The sequence below is a fragment of the Cervus canadensis genome, chromosome 7, assembly GCF_019320065.1.
Source record: "Cervus canadensis isolate Bull #8, Minnesota chromosome 7, ASM1932006v1, whole genome shotgun sequence".
Classification (NCBI taxonomy): domain Eukaryota; kingdom Metazoa; phylum Chordata; class Mammalia; order Artiodactyla; family Cervidae; genus Cervus; species Cervus canadensis.
In genome coordinates, this window is record NC_057392.1 from 15,971,410 (window position 1) to 15,988,838 (window position 17,429).

Below are 17,429 nucleotides of genomic sequence, written 5' to 3' on the forward strand. Positions count from 1 at the left end.
TCACAACCACCAAATAAACAGACATTTAATACTCTTTTTCATAGATGTTTACAGTCCTGTGTAAATCATTAAACCACTTTTGTGTTAAGGGTTGTCATTGAATTTTAACAAAAAAGAAGACATTCCAAGTACTAAACGATGATTGAAATTCTCCCAAACCCTTAGTCATACTATCCTGAAATACAGTTGTGTATATTTGCCTAAAACTTCTTAAAATGACAGAGCATTGGCTGATTTCCAAAAAGTTGCAGTTAGGAGACTGGTCTGGACTAAGTAATATGAAAACACAGTCTGATTCCTATATTACTGATTCTGTTAGCATTTAATTTTGATGGTCTCTATTTATTTATTTATTTTCATTTATTTTTATTAGTTAGAGGCTAATTACTTTACAATATTGTAGAGGTTTTTGCCATATATTGACATGAATCAGCCATGGATTTACATGTGTTCCCCATCCCGATCCCCCCTCCCACCTCCCTCTCCACCTGATTCCTCTGGGTCTTCCCAGTGCACCTGCCCTGAGCACTTGTCTCATGCATCCAACCTGGGCTGGTGGTCTGCTTCACCCTTGATAATATACTTGGTTCAATGCTATTCTCTCAGAACATCCCACCCTCACCTTCTCCCACAGAGTTCCAAAGTCTGTTCTGTACATCTGTGTCTCTTTTTCTGTTTTGCATATAGGGTTATCGTTACCATCTTTTTAAAACCCACATATATGTGTTAGTATACTGTATTGGTATTTATCTTTCTGGCTTACTTCACTCTGTATAATGGGCTCCAGTTTCATCCATCTCATTAAACTGATTCAAATGAATTCTTTTTAATGGCTGAATAATATTCCATGGTGTATATGCACCATAGCTTCCTTATCCATTCGTCTGCTAATGGGCATCTAGGTTGCTTCCATGTCCTGGCAATTGTAAACAGTCCTGTGATGAACATTGGGGTGCACGTGTCTCTTTCAGATCTGGTTTCCTCAGTGTATATGCTCAGGAGTGGGATTGCTGGGTCATACAGCAGTTCTATTTCCAGTTTTTTTAAGGAATCTCCACATTATTCTCCATAATGGCTGTACGTTTGCATTCCCACCAACAGTGTAAGAGGGTTCCCTTTTCTCCACACCCTCTCCAGCATTTACTGCTTGTAGACTTTTGGATAGCAGCCATCCTGACTGGCGTGTAATGGTACCTCATTGTGGTTTTGATTTGCATTTCTCTGATAATGAGTGATGTTGAGCATCTTTTCACGTGTTTGTTATCCATCTGTATGTCTTCTTTGGAGATATGTCTGTTTAGATCTTTGGCCCGTTTTTTGATTGCGTCATTAGTTTTTTTTCTGGAATTGAATTGCAGGAGTTGCTTGTATATTTTTTACACTAATCCTTTGTCCATTGCTTCATTTGCTATTACTTTCTCCCAATCTGAGGGCTGTCTTTTCACCTTGCTTATAGGTTCCTTTGTTGTGCAAAAGCTTTTAAGTTTCATTAGGTCCCATTTGTTTATTTTTGCTTTTATTTCCAATATTTCGGGAGGTGGGTCATAGAGGATCCTGCTGTGATTCATGTTGGAGAATGTTTTGTCTATGTTCTCCTCTAGGAGTTTTATAGTTTCTGGTCTTACATTTAGATCTTTAATCCATTTTGAGTTTATTTTTGTGTATGGTGTTAGAAAGTGTTCTAGTTTCATTCTTTTACAAGTGGTTAACCAGTAAACAAAAGCCCAACACCAGATGGCTTCACAGCTGAATTCTACCAAAAATTTAGAGACGAGCTAACACCTATCTTACTCAAATTCTTCCAGAAAATTGCAGAAGGCCAACTTCCAAACTCATTCTATGAGGCCACTATCACCCTAATACCAAAACCAGACAAAGATGCCACAATAAAAGAAAACTACAGGCCAATATCACTGAGGAACATAGATGCAAAAATCCTTAATAAAATTCTAGCAAACAGAATCCAACAACATATTAAAAAGATCATACATCATGACCAAGTGGGCTTTATCCCAGGAATGCAAGAATTCTTTAATATCCACAAATCAATCAATGTAATACACCACATTAACAAATTGAAAGATAAAAATCATATGATTATCTCAATAGATGCAGAGAAAGCCTTTGACAAAATTCAGCATCCATTTATGATAAAAACTCTCCAGAAAGCTGAAATAGAAGGAAAATACCTCAACATAATAAAAGCTATATATGACAAACCCACAGCAAACATTATCCTCAATGGTGAAAAATTGAAAACATTTCCCTTAAAGTCAGGTACAAGACAAGGGTGCCCACTCTCACCACTACTATTCAACATAGTTTTGGAAGTGTTGGCCACAGCAATCAGAGCAGAAAAAGAAATAAAAGGAATCCAGATAGGAAAAGAAGAAGTGAAACTCTCACTGTTTGCAGATGACATGATCTTCTACATAGAAAACCCTAAAGACTCCACCAGAAAATTACTAGAGCTAATCAATGAATATAGTAAAGTTGCGGGATATAAAATTAACACACAGAAATCCCTTGCATTCCTATACACTAACAATGAGAAAACAGAAAGAGAAATTAAGGAAACAATACCATTCACCATTGCAACAAAAAGAATAAAATACTTAGGAGTATATCTACCTAAAGAAACGAAAGACCTAGATATAGAAAACTATAAAACACTGATGAAAGAAATCAAAGAGGACACAAATAGATGGAGAAATATACCATGTTCATGGATTGGAAGAATCAATATAGTGAAAACAAGTGTATTACCCAAAGCAATCTATAGATTCAGCGCACTCCTTATCAAGCTACCAACGGTATTTTTCACAGAACTAGAACAAATAATTTCACAATTTGTATGGAAATACAAAAAACCTCGAATAGCCAAAGTAATCTTGAGAAAGAAGAATGGAACTGGAGGAATCAACCTGCCTGACTTCAGGCTCTACTACAAATCCACAGTCATCAAGACAGTATGGTACTGGCACAAAGACAGAAATATAGATCAATGGAACAAAATAGAAAGCCCAGAGATGAATCCATGCACCTATGGACACTTTATCTTCGACAAAGAAGGCAAGAATATGTGATGGAGAAAAGATAATCTCTTTAACAAGTGGTGCTGGGAAAACTGGTCAACGACTTGTAAAAGAATGAAACTAGAACTCTTTCTAACATCATACGCAAAAATAATCTCAAAATGGATTAAAGATCTAAACATAAGACCAGAAACTATAAAACTCCTAGAGGAAAACATAGGCAAAACACTCTCCGACATATATCACAGCAAGATCCTCTATGACCCACCTCCCAGAGTAATGGGAATGAAAGCAAAAATAAACAAATGGGACCTAATTAAACTTAGAAGCTTTTGCACAACGAAGGAAACTATAAGCAAGGTGAAAAGACAGCCTTCAGAATGGGAGAAAATAATAGCAAATGAAGCAACTGACAAAGAATTAATCTCAAAAATATACAAGCAACTCCTGCAGCTCAATTCCAGAAAAATAAATGACCCAATCCAAAAAATGGGCCAAAGAACTAAACAGACATTTCTCCAAAGACATACAGATGGCTAACAAACACATGAAAAGATGCTCAACATCACTCATTATCAGAGAAATGCAAATCAAAACCACAATGAGATACCAACTCACGCCAGTCAGAATGGCTGCTATCCAAAAAATCTACAAGCAATAAATGCTGGAGAGGGTGTGGAGAAAAGGGAACCCTCTTACACTGTTGATGGGAATGCAAACTAGTACAGCCACTATGGAGAACAGTGTGGAGATTTCTTAAAAACCTGGAAATAGAACTGCCATATGATCCGGCAATCCCACTGCTGGGCATACACACCGAGGAAACCAGAATTAAAAGAGACACGTTTACTCCAATGTTTATCACAGCACTGTTTATAATATCCAGGACATGGAAGCAACCTAGATGTCTTAGCAGACGAACGGATAAGAAAGCTATAGTACATATGTACAATGGAATATTACTCAGCCATTAAAAAGAACACATCTGAGTCAGTTCTAACAAGGTGGTGAAAGTGGAGCTTGTTATACAGAGCGAAGTAAGTCAGAAAGAAAAATACCAACACAGGATACTAACACATATATATGGAATTTGGAAACATAGTACCGATAACCCTATATGTGAGACAGCAAAAGAGACACAGATGTATAGAACAGTCTTTTGGACTCTGTGGGAGAAGGCGAGGGTAGGATGATCTGAGAGAATAGCATTGAAACATGTATATTATCATATGTGAAACAGATCATCAGTCCAGGTTCGATCCGTGAGACAGGATGCTCAGGGCTGGTGCACTGGGATGACCCAGAGGGATAGGATGGGGAGGGAGGTGGGAGGGGGTTTCAAGATGGGGAACACATGTACACCCATGGCTGATTCATGTCAATGTATGGCAAAAACCACTACAATATTGTAAAGTAATTAGTCTCCAATTAAAATAAATTTTAAAAAATTTAAAAAGAAAGAAAGAAAAAAGGAAGAAGAAAAGCCTGCCATTGAAAAGGCACCTGGCATGAGTATATTATGAAGCTTTGTAGTGTAATGAAAAGGACTCTGGGTATGGAGAAATAAACCCAGGTCCACAGGCTAATTCAATTCTTGGGAATAAGCCACTTTTAGTTGCTTTATTGCATTTTAGCAACATCACCTGTGAAAATGAACCTGCCATCTCATGATGCTCTTGTGAGGATCACCATGAGAAGATTAATAATTGCATTTCAGTTGTTCAAGGGGTGTAAAGATACCTTGCAAATACAATAAAGGCTGTAGTGTTACATTAATCAGATAATTAATAATTTTATAACTTTAATATGATCATCTCAGACTTGGGAACAGAAAATTGTGAAAGGAATAAAGGACTTCCCTGCTGGTCCAGTCGTTAAGAATCCTCCTGGCAATGCAGGGAACACAAGTTTGATCTCTGGTCTGGGAAGATCCCACTTGCCTCAGGGCAACTAAACCTGTGCCACAACTACTGAGCCCACCCTCTACAGCCCACATGCCACAACTACCAAAGCCACCACAATAAGTCTGCCCACCACAACTAGAGAGTAGCCCCCACTCACCATAACTAAAGACTGCACATAACAGCAAAGGCTCAGCATAGCCAAAATAAATAACTATTTCAAAACATATTACCTAGTTTAATCATCTCTTTTAATAAAAATTAACCAGTTGATTTTGATACCTTCCCTTTGCAGTGTGGCAACTGGACCGATTTGAGAACTGCCATCCACTTAAGTTAAGGAGAAAGACCTTTTTCATGAACTCATCACAGATTTGTCTGAGTTCTTGCTTGTGACCAAGAACTTAACTAAACTCTGATAGAAAGCTCAGTACTCAGAAGTTTCCTTCAAGTCGTGGATATAGACCAGTGGTGACCATGTAGCCAGAGACATGTCAAAGCAGATATAAACAGATTGCACTGGAAGCTTTGGGGATGATATAACCAAGGAGCCTAGAGAAAGTCAACAGTGAACCCTACTTTACCTGGACAAATGACGGGTTACAATGTTAAACATATGTAAAAATTTAAAAAGCAAGGGAAGAAGAATAGATTCTATTTTACTATAAGGACTCTGCAGTGATGAGCTGCTGTTATGTAGTTTCATAAACACAGTTTGGGTAGCTAGCTTGTCCTGGCCTTCCAGGAAATGAATCATATTTAGATCCCAAGAGCTTTGATCTCAAAGCCAGTTTTAGTTTAAACACCAAAATATTCCATAACAGTAGATCATTTCTCTCTGTGTGTCTAAGCTTCCTATCTGTAAAGTGGAGATGACAATAATAGTGTCCCACTAATGGTGTTACTGTGAAGATTAAGTATCAGAGCTTAGAACAATGCCCAGGACAAAGTTAAGGGTTCAATAGATATTGGCATATCAGTGCAAGAAGACCAATTGTCACTGAAAACTCACATGAAGTTATGAATGTCAAGGCAGAAGGTGAGGGGAAGTGCGTAGGTCAGATTAACCAGAGAAACAGAACCAGTGGATGATAGACATTAATAGATTTATTGCAAGGAACTGGCTTATGCTGTTGTGGGGGGCTAGCTGCACAAGTCTGAAATCCCTAGAGCAGCCCCTCAGGAAGGTCAGACTGGAACCCTCCAGTGGAACTAAAGTTAAATTATGATCCCAAGGCAAAATTTCTCCTCCCTCAGGGAAGCCTCATTCTGCTCTTTAGGCTTTCAACTGATTATATCAGACCCACCCAGATTGTTGAGGAAAATCTCTATTTGAGATTCTTTGACAGCTTTATTTAATTGACATATAAAGAATTATACATATTTAATGCATATGATTTTATGAATTTGGACCTGTGAAACCATCACCAGAATCAAGGTAACAGACAGATCCTACACATCCCAATGTTTCTTTATGTCTTTTTGGCTTGTTTTGTGATATAAACATGTGACATGAGATCTACACTCTTAACAAGTTTTGAAGTGCACAGCACTAATGTTATAAGCTATAGGCACAGTGCTGTACAGCAGGTCTCTAGGGCTAATTAACTTGAGTGACTAAAACTTTGTACACACTACAACAGCACCCAATTTCGCCCACCCCTCAGCAGCCTCTACTGTATTATCTGCTTCTATGAGTTTGACTGTTATATATGCCTCATAAAAGTGGAATCAGACACTATCATCCATCAGTAACTGGCTATTTCAGTTAACATAATGCCCATCCACGTTACAAATGGCAAGATTTTCTTCTTTAAGGCTGAATAATACTCTTTAAATTTTTTTTTTAATTACAAAACTATGGTAACACATTTACAAGAGACTTGGAAAATATAGAAGAAAGTTACATATAGCTCCACTATATAATTATTTTTAAGTAGATAAAATTAAGATTTTTAGCTGAAGTTTCAATATCAAACTCTCAAAAATTAATAGACTCAATACAGAAAAATAGAAGGATATAGTAGATCTGAAAAGCACTAAGAACCAGTTGAACATAAGAGTTATATAATTTTCACACAACAGCAGGATACAAATTCTACTCAAGTTCTTATAGACTATAAACCAGGAGACACAGGAACACATCCAGGGACATAAAACAAGGTGCAAAAATTTCATGGTTTAAAGGTATTGAAATTATACAGAATCTGTTCTATTACTGTGGAATTATGTTAGAAATCAATATCATAAGATACTTGAGAATAACCCACATATTTTCAAGTGCAATGTGACATTTACCAAGAAAGATCTTGACTTAGCTATTGAAAGCCTCAATAAATTTAAAAGACTAAAAAGACACAGAGGGTGATTGCAGAGAAGAAAGCATATAAATGAGAAGCTAATATCAATATTAGAAAAAAAAAAACACCATGCTCATTAGAATCACATCTGGAGCTTTGGAGAAAAAAAAAAATACCTGGGCACTTGCATTTTTCAAAAAATTCCAAGATAATTCTAATGTGCATCTGGATTTTTAAAAGTGATTACAGGTTTTTCTATTAAATGATAGTTTTATTGATATAGAAGTCTATTATTTTCTGTTGACCAATCATGATAGTTACAAAATCACAGTATTAAAAGATGCTTATCAGTTATCACAATCAATAATATGACAAAAAATAAAAGATAATTACAATTCCAAGCCATAATGGAAGCATGATTAACCTAACAGTATAAAATGGTGGCAATGTTTAGTTGCTAAGTCGTGTCTAACTCTTGTGACCCCCTGGACTGCAGCCTTCCAGGCTACTCTGTCCATGGGATTTTCCAGGCAAGGACACTGGAATGGGTTGCATTTCCTTCTCCAACAATATAAAATAATTACATACAATTTATGGGGTTAAGTAGAGTGATATGATAAGTAGAAATGCATACATGTTCATGTTTTCTTCCACTTGGCCAGTCTAGGTATTTTGGTTGGTGCATTTAATCCATTTACATTTAAGGTAATTATCAATATGTAAGGTCCTACTACTATTTTCTTAACTGTTCAGGGTTTACTTTTGTAGATCATTTCCTTCTCTTGTGTTTCCTTCCTAGAGAAGTTCTATCACAATTGGTGATAAAGCTGGTTTGGTGTTGCCAAATTCTCTTAACTTTGGCTTGTCTGTAAAGCCTTTGATTTCTCTTGTCAAATCAGAATAAGAGTCTTGCTGGGTAAAGTATTCTTGGTTGTAGGTTCTTCCCTTTCATCCCTTTAAGTATATCATGCTATTCCCTTCTGGCTTGTAGAGTTTCTACTGAGAAATCAGCTGATAACCTTGTGGGAGTTCCCTTGTATGTTATTTTGTCATTTTGCCTTGTTTTTAATATTTTATCTCTGTCTTTAATTTTGGCAATTTGATTACAATGTGTCTTGGTCTATTCCTCCTTGGGTTTATCCTGCCTGGGACACTCTGCATTTCCTGGGATTTGTTGACTATTTCCTCTCCCATGTTAGGGAAGTTTTCAACTATTATCTCTTCAAATATTTTCTCAGGTCTTTTCTCCCTCTCTTCTCCTCCTGGGACCCCTATAATGCAGATATTGGTGTATTTAATGTTGTCCCAGAGGTCTCTTAGACTGTCTACAGTCTTTTTTCTTTCATTCCTTTTTCTATATTCTGTTTTGTGGCAGTGATTTCTACCATTCTGTCTTCCAAGTAACATATTCATTCTTCTGCCTCAATTATTTTGCTACTGATTCCTTCCAGTGTATTGTTCATCTGTCTGTTTGTTCTTTGGTTCTTCTAGGTCTTTGATAAACACTCCTTGCATCTTCTCTATTCTTTTTCCAAGATTCTGGATCATCTTCACTATCATTTTTCTGATTTTCTTTTCTGGAAGGTTGCCTATCTTTACTTCATTTAGTTGTTTTTCTGATGCTTTATCTTATCCCTTCATCTTGGAAATAATCTGTTGCTTTTTCATTTTGATTAAATTTCTGTGATGTGGCTTTCTTCTGGTAAAAGGAAAATTATAATTCTTGCTTCTTCTATCTGTCCTTTGGTGGATGAGGCTTAGGGCCTTGTGTAAGCTTCCTGATGGGAGGAACTAGTGGTGGGGGAAATTGGGTCTTGCTCTGGTGGGTAGGGCCATGCTCAGTAAAATTCAATCTGACTGTCTGCTGATGGGTGGGGCTGTACTCCTTCCCTGTTAGTTGTTTTGCCTGAGGTGACCCAACCCTGAGGTCTACAGGCTCTATGGTAGAGTCAATGGTGACCTCTAAGTGGGTTTATGCCAAGGGGCACCTCCCAGAGCTGCTGCTGCTGCCAGTGCCCCCATCCCCACAGTGAGCCACCACTGATGCATGCCTCCACAGGAGACTCTACAACCCTAGAAAGTAGGTCTGGTTTAGTCTCCTGTGGGTTCACTACTCCTTTCCCCTGGGACCTGGTGCACATAAGATTTTGTTTTTGCCCCCCAAAAGTGGAATCTCTGTTTCCCTTGGTCCTTTGAAAGGTCTGTAATCAAATCCCACTGGCCTTCAAAGTCAGATTCTCTGGGGACTCCTAATCCCTTTGCCAGATCTCTAGGCTGGGAAGCCTGAGGTGGGGCTCAGAACCCTCACAACAGTGGGAGAACTTTTTTGGTATTATTGTTTTACAGTTTGTAGGTCACCTACTCAGCATGCTTGGGATTTGATTTTACCATGATTGCACCCCCTCCTACCATCTCACTGCAGTTTCTCCTTTGTCTTTGGACAAGGGGTATCTTTTCTGGTGGATTCCAGCATCCTTCTGTCAATAGTTGTTCAAAAGTTGCAATTTTGGTGCTTTCACAGGAGAAGATGAGTGCACATCCTTCTATTCTGCCATCTTGAGTCAATCTCTAAGGCTAAATAATATTCTATTGTACAGGTATACCACATTTTCTTTAGCCATACATGGGTTGTTTTCCTATCTTAGCTGTCATGAATAATGCTGCTGAAGTTAGCATGGGAACGAAGGTATCTCTTTGAGATCTTGACTTCAGTTCTTTGAATATATACACAAAAATGAGATTGTTGGATCACATAGTGGTTCTATTTTTGATTTTTTAAGGAACTACCACTGTACTCTTTTCCTTCGATGCTGCATTGTTTTATATTCCCACCAACAGTTACAATGGCTTGAATTTTTCCATATCTTTGTCAACAATTGTTATCTTTTGCATAACTGTTATCCTAATAAATATGAGGTTGTATCTCATTGTCATTTTGATTTGCATTTCCTAATAGTTAATGACTATGAGCATATTTTCATCTACCTGTTGGCCATATGTGTATCTTCTTTGGAGAAACATATTCAAGTTCTTTGACAATTTTTAAATCAGGTTATTGGGGAATTTTTTGGTAATGAGTTGTAGGATTTCCTTATATATTTTGGAAATTAATCCCTTATTAGATATACAGTTTGAAAATATCTTCTCCCATTCTGTAGGATGACTTTTCACTTTATTGATGGCTTCCTTTGCTATGCAGAAGATTTTTATAGTTCCTGTAGGAGTTTGATGTAGTCCCACTTGTCTATTTTTGCTTTTGTTGCATGTGCTTTTGGTATCATAGCCAAGAAATCATTGCCTAGGCAAACGTCAAGAATATTTTCCCCTGTTTTTTTTTTTTTTTTCCCTAGGAGTTTTACAGTTTCAAGTCTCATGATTAAGCCTTCAATCCATTTTGAGTTGATTTTTATGTATGATGTAAGGTAGGGATTCAATTTCATTTTTTTGGTATGGGGATATTCAATTTTCAAAAAATCACCTGTTAAAGGGACTACATTTTCCCCACTGTGTATTTATGACACCTTATCAAATATCAGCTGACCATACATGCATGGCTATTTCTGGGCTATCTATTCTGTTCCATTGGCCTACAGATCTGTCTTTATGGGAGTACCATGATGTTTTAATTCCTATGGCTTTGTAATATATTTTGAAATCAGAAAGTGACATCTTCAGCCTCATTCTTTCTCTCAAGACTGCTTTAGCAATTCTGTGTCAACAAAATTCAACAACTTTTCATGGTAAAAATGCTCAAAAAATTAGAGATTACTTCAACATAATAAAGGCTGCATATGACAAGCCCACAGCTAATATCTTACTCAACTGTGAAAATGTTAAAGCTTTTTCTCCAAGATTAGAAATGAGACAAGAATGCTTGCTCTTGCCCCTTCGTTTCAACATAATGCTGAAAGTCCATGTCAGAGCAACTGGACAAGAACAAGAAATAAAATCCATCTTTTCACTTTCTATATGTCTAGTCAAGTCTTTAATCTCTCTAAACCTGTGACCAATGTGGAGTCTAAGATGGCGGAGTAGGACATGCACTCATCTTCTCCTGTGAGAACTCCAAAATTAAAACTCACTGCTGAACAACCATCAACAGGAGACTGTTGGATCCCACCAAAAAAAGATACCCCACATCCAAGGGCAAAGGAGAAGTGCCAGCAAGATGGAAGGAGGGGTGAAATCACATTGAAAATCAAACCCCATATGCACCAGAGATGCTCGGAGGGCTCAAACAAAACCTTGTGTGACCAGGACCCAGAGACCCCACAAAGACTGAGCCAGAAATGTGTTTGAGTGTCTCCTGTGGAACTACAGGTCAGCAGTGGCTTAACACAGCGGCAAGGGCTCTGGGTGCAGGAGACCTGGTCACACACCCTGTGGCATAAGCCCTCTTGGAGGAAGTCACCATTAACCCCACCACAGAGCCACCAAGCAGATGTCCCACAAACTGCAGAACAATTATATGAAAGAAATTCTCTCACTGTTAAGAAAGTTCTAAGACTCACAACAGATTTCCCAACCCAGGGATCTGGCAAAGGGACTGAGAACCCCTAGCGAATTTGACTTTAGAGGTCAGTGGGATTTGATTACAGAACTTATACAGGACTGGGGAAACAGACTCTTGGAGGGCACAAACAAAACCTTGTGCACACCAGGACCCAGGAGGAAGGAGCAGTGACCCTACAAGAGATTGAGCCAGACTTGCCTGTGAGGGTCCAGGAGTCTCTGGCGTGGGTAGGTGGTGGTCTGCTGCAGGGTGGGGCACTGAGTGTGGCAGCGCATGCATGGAACCTTTTGAAGGAGGTCACCATTATCATAGTAACTTCCACCATAGTTTTGTCTCAGGTCAAACAACAGGGAGGGAACACAGTCCCACCCATCAACAGAAAATTGGATTAAAGATTTACTGAGCATGGCCCTGCCCATCAGAACAAGACTCTATCCCCTACAGTCAGTCTCTCCCAAAGGGAAGCTCTCCCAACAGGAACAGAATGATCTCTGTTCATTTCCAAGGCAAGTCATTCAATATTGCAGTAATCCAAGTCTATGCCCATCAGTAATGCTGACAGTTTTATGAAGACCTACAAGACCTTTTAGAATTAACACCCCCAAAAGATGTCCTTTTCATCATAAAGGGCTGGAATGCAAAAATAGGAAGTCAAGAGATACCTGGAGTAAAAGGCAAATTTGGCCTTGGGATAAAAAATGAAGCAGGGCAAAGCCTAACCGAGTTTTACCAAGAGAACACACTGGTCATAGCAAACACCCTCTTCCAACATTACAAGAGAAGACTCTACACAAGGACCTCACCAGATGGTCAATACTGAAATCAGTTTGATTATATTCTTTGCAGCCAAAGATGGAGAAGCTCTATACAGTCAGCAAAAAAAAAGACCAGGAGCTGACTGTGGCTGAGATCATGAACTCTTTATTGTAAAATTCAGACTTAACTTGAAGGAAGTAGGGAAAACCACTAAATCATTCAGATATGATGTAAATCAAATCCCTTATAATTATACAGTGGAAGTGACAAATAGATTCAAGGAATTATATCTGATAGACAGTGCCTGAAGAACTATGGATGGAGGTTGATGACATTGTATAGGAGGTAGTAATCAAGACCATCCCCAAGAAAAAAGAAATGGAAAAAGATGGAAAAAGCCAAAATGGTTGTCTGAGGAGGCCTTACAAATAGCTGAGAAAAGAAGAGAAGCTAAAGGCAAAGGAAAAAAGGAAAGATATACCCATTTGAATGCAGAGTTCCAAAGAATAGCAAGGATAGTTAAGAAAGCCTTCGTAAGTGATCAATGCGAAGAAATAGAGGAAAACAATAGACTGGGAAAGACTAGAGATCTCTTCAAGAAAATTAGAGATACAAAAGGAATACTTCATGCAAAGATTGGTACAATAAAGGACAGAAATGGTATGGACCTAGCAGAAGCAAAAGATATTAAGAAAAGGTGCCAAGAATACACAGAAGAACTATACAAAAAAGATCATGACCCAGATAACCGCGATGGTGTGATCACTCACCTAGAGCCAGACATCCTGGAATGCAAAGTCAAGTGGACTTTAGGAAGCATCACTACAAAAAAAGCTAGTGGATGTGATGGAATTCCAGTTGAGTTATTTCAAATCCTAAAAGATGATGCTGGTAAAGTGCTGCACTTAATATGTCAGCAAATCTGGAAAACTCAGCAGTGGCCACAGGACTGGAAAAGGTCAGTTTTCATTCCAATCCCAAGAAAGGCAATGCTGAAGAATGTTCAAACTACTGCACAATTGCACTTATCTCACAGGCTGGCAAAGTAATGCTCAAAATTCTCCAAGCTAGGCTTCAACACAAGATGAACTGTGAACTTCCAGATGTTAAACGTGGATTTAGAAAAGACAGAGGAATCAGAGGTCAAATTGCCAACATTCGTTGGACCATCAAAAAAGCAAGAGAATACAAAAAAACAAAACCTTTTGTTTTATTGATTACGCCAAAGCCTTTGACTGTGTAGATCACAAAAAAACTGTGGAAAATTCTTCAAGAGATGGAAATACCAGACCACCTTACAGGCCTTCTGAGGAATCTGTATGTATGTCAAGAAGGAACAGTTAGAACCAGACATGGAATAACAGACTGGTTCCAAATTGGGAAAGGAGTACATCAAGGCTGTATATTGTCACCCTGCTTATTTAGCTTATATGCAGAGTACATCATGTGAAATGTCAGACTTGGTGAAGCACAAACTGGAATCAAGATTTTGGGGAGAAATACCAATAACCTCAGATACGCACATGACATCACCCTTATGGCATAAAGTGAAGAGGACCTAAAAAGCCTCTTGATGAAAGTGAAAGAGAACAGTGGAAAAGTTGGCTTAAGACTCAGCATTCAAAAAACTAAAATCATGGCATCTGGTCCCATTACTTCATGGCAAATAGATGGGGAAACAGTGGAAACAGTGAGAGATTTTATTTTTGAAGGCTCCAAAATGACTGCAGATGGTGACTGCAGCCGTAAAATTAAAAGGGGCTTGCTCCTTGAAAAAAAAGCTATGACCAACCTAGTCAACATGTTAAAAAGTGGAAACATTACTTTGCCGACAAAGGTCCATCTAGTTAAAGCTATGGTTTTTCCAATGGTCCTGTATGGATGTGAGAGTTGGGCTATAAAGAAAGCTGAGCACTGAAGAATTGATGCTTTTGAACTGTGGTGTTGAAGAAAACTCTTGAGAGTCCCTTGGACTGCAAAGAGATCCAAATAGTCCATCCTAAAGGAAATCAGTCCTGAATATTCTTTGGAAGGACTGGTGCTGAAGCTGAAACTCCAATCCTTTGGCCATTGATGCAAAGAACTGACTCCTTGAAAAGACCCTGATGCTGGGAAAGATTGAAGGCAGGAGGAGAAGGGGACAACAGAGGATGAGATGGTTGGATGGCATCACCAACTTGATGCATGTGAGTTTGAGCAAGCTTCGGGAGTTAGTGACGAACAGGGAAGCCTGACCTGCTCAGTCCATGGGGTCACAAGAATCAGACATGACTGAGTGACTGAAGTGAACTGAACTGAACCCTGTGACTGATATCTGTAAATGATAACAATAATATTGTCACTTCAAGATTAATGTACAGGATTAGAGACCATAAAAGCGAATTACTTGGGTTCATATGAAATGATCAGCTAGAGCAAACTCTAAAGTTTAACTTCTGTTCATTCAAAGATTACCTATTGTTAGATATGTAGTTTAGAAAACTTGCTTCACCTATCTGTGCCTTGGTTTCCTCATCTGTAAAATGGGCATAATGAAAATTGTTCTGGGTAATACGTGAATCTGGGTAAAGTATTCAGAACAGTTTCTGGCACATAGTAAGCACTGTATGTGTTGTAATTATTATAATTTGATGTTTTGTGGCTGGGTGGAAATTAGGTAGGTAGGAAACCTGGACTTCATCTCCATCCTGTACTGGATGAACTTGTAGGAGTCACTTCCCTTCTCTTTCATTAATTTCCGTCTCTGTAAACAAGGGCGTTGATAAGACCATCTATCAAGCTTAGACATTTTAAGATGATAAACTCCACTGTGAGCTTAAGAACTCGAGAAGGCCTCCTGGCTTGTAGATAGTTTTGAGCTGCTACTCTCTCACCAGTCTGTCAAGGCTTCCTTATTGATTTATACCAAGAACCCTGCCTCTGTCTCAACTTTTCTGCAGAGCAGTTGATCTGTTTACTCTTCACCAAGATGCATTCTTCTGTCAGTTGCATCAGAGCTGTCATATAAGCCAGCTTCATGGCAGGGAGAGAGAGGAAAATAGTGTTTTTATGTTTATGCCTCACTGTGTCTTCCTTCCTCTGGGATCCCTTCTGAAAAAGGTCAAAACAGAATTCTGCAACTGCCCTGATGAGAAATGACACTGATTGAAGAAGCAGAGCCTATGTAAGCAGTCGTGCCCACCCAATGAGGCGGGGCCTGGAGCCCTGCTGGGCCTGACTCATCCTCCACCCCAGGGGGGTTCTGCCCCTAAAGAGAGCAAACGTCTTGAACGTCATGGCAGCAGATGGAAGAAGGGCAGTAACTAACAGAAGCATGATTGGAAACCTAAGACAGGGCAGAGAAGAAGTGATAGTTCTGCTTCAGGTTCAGTGACAAACCAAAGTATTATATACATTCTCTCCTGCTTTGCCTATATTCTTCTTTGTTTGTTTGTTTTTGTTTCATTTATTTATATTTGTTGGAGGCTAATTACTTTACAATATTGTAGTGGTTTTTGCCATACATTGATATGAATCAGCCATGGATTTACATGTGTTCCCCATCCTGAACCCCCCTCCCACCTCCCTCCCCATCCCATCCCTCTGGGTCATCCCAGTGCACCTGCCCTGAGCACTTGTCTCATGCATCCAACCTGGACTGGCGATCTGTTTCACACTTGATAATATACATGTTTCAAAGCTATTCTCTCAGATAATTGCTTTACAATGACGTGTCAGTTTCTGCTATACAACAAAGTGAAATCAGCCGTAAGTATACATATATCTCCACCCTCTTGGACCTCTGCCCTCCCTATCCCACCCACCTAGGTCATCACAGAACACAAGGCTGAGGTCCCTGTGCTATATACACAGCAGCTTCCCACTAGCTAGCTATTTTACACATGGTAGTGTATACATATGTCAATCCTACTCTCCTGCTTTTCATATATCCTAGGGAAGAGTTAAAAAGAAACACAGTAAGACACAAGGGAGTGTAGAATAGTCTGCTTTCTCTTCTCTTCACTTACTGGTTTTGACCCCTTTGCATTTTTATCTGCTTCTCCCCAAGACAGAAGACTGGGTATCTGACCATCAGACTCAGGTGTCCCAGGGCTGAGTTCACTCCTGGGCAAAGTTAAGAGCCTAAAAGAAAGAGCCCCAGGAACACACTTCCTTCTCTTTCTGTGTCCAAGCTGGACAAGCTTTCCTTTGCTTCTGGCTCCAGGCAATGACTGTGTGAGTGCCAGGGTCAGTGGGCAGGAGCTGACAGAGAGAGAGAAAAAAACCCTGTGGTGAGTAGCTGAGATCAGTGGACAAGTGTTTGACAGTGTGCTGTTCACAGAGTGCTTCCTGAGTGATGTTACCCACTGGATGGAAGTTGATAAATCCACTGTGACAGAAAATAAATGAGTAGGAATAAATTTGAAAGAAAAGAAAGAAAGTGAAAGCTGCTCAGTCGTGTCTGACTCTTTGCGACCTCAAGGTCTATACAGTCCATGGAATTCTCCAGGCCAGAATACTGGAGTGGGTAGCCTTTCCCTTCTCCAGGAGATCTTCCCAACCCAGGGGTTGAATCCAGGTCTCCTGCGTTACACGCAGATTCTTTACCAGCTGAGCCACAAGGGAAGCCCAGGAATAAGTTTAGGGGGAGATTGTTTTGTTTGGGGCAGTATTTCATTTTAGGTCTGTGCAGTATCCCACAGAATCAGAAAATAGATTTACACATCAAGTTTGCCAGGAAGGACTGACCAGCATGTTCTTCATCCCATGAAAAAGCCAGGATGCCCCATGTACCCCAATATTCCAGGGAAAACCTCTGAGGTAAATGTCTCATTTACTCCCTTGAGCTTATCTGAGGTCTGGGGTTCCTGATTGCAAATCCCTGGTTTAAGATGTAGAAGTGATATTTGAAGTGCTTGAGACCCTAGTCCAACCTCCACACTAG

The 17,429-nt window shown here is 39.2% G+C and overlaps 1 protein-coding gene across 6 annotated transcripts in view; it reads left to right on the plus strand.

The window, feature by feature from the left end:
* Nucleotides 1-17,429, plus strand: part of CPNE4 (copine 4) — a 676,149-nt gene that overhangs the window by 603,522 nt on the left and 55,198 nt on the right. The gene's annotated exons all lie outside the window — the stretch shown is intronic.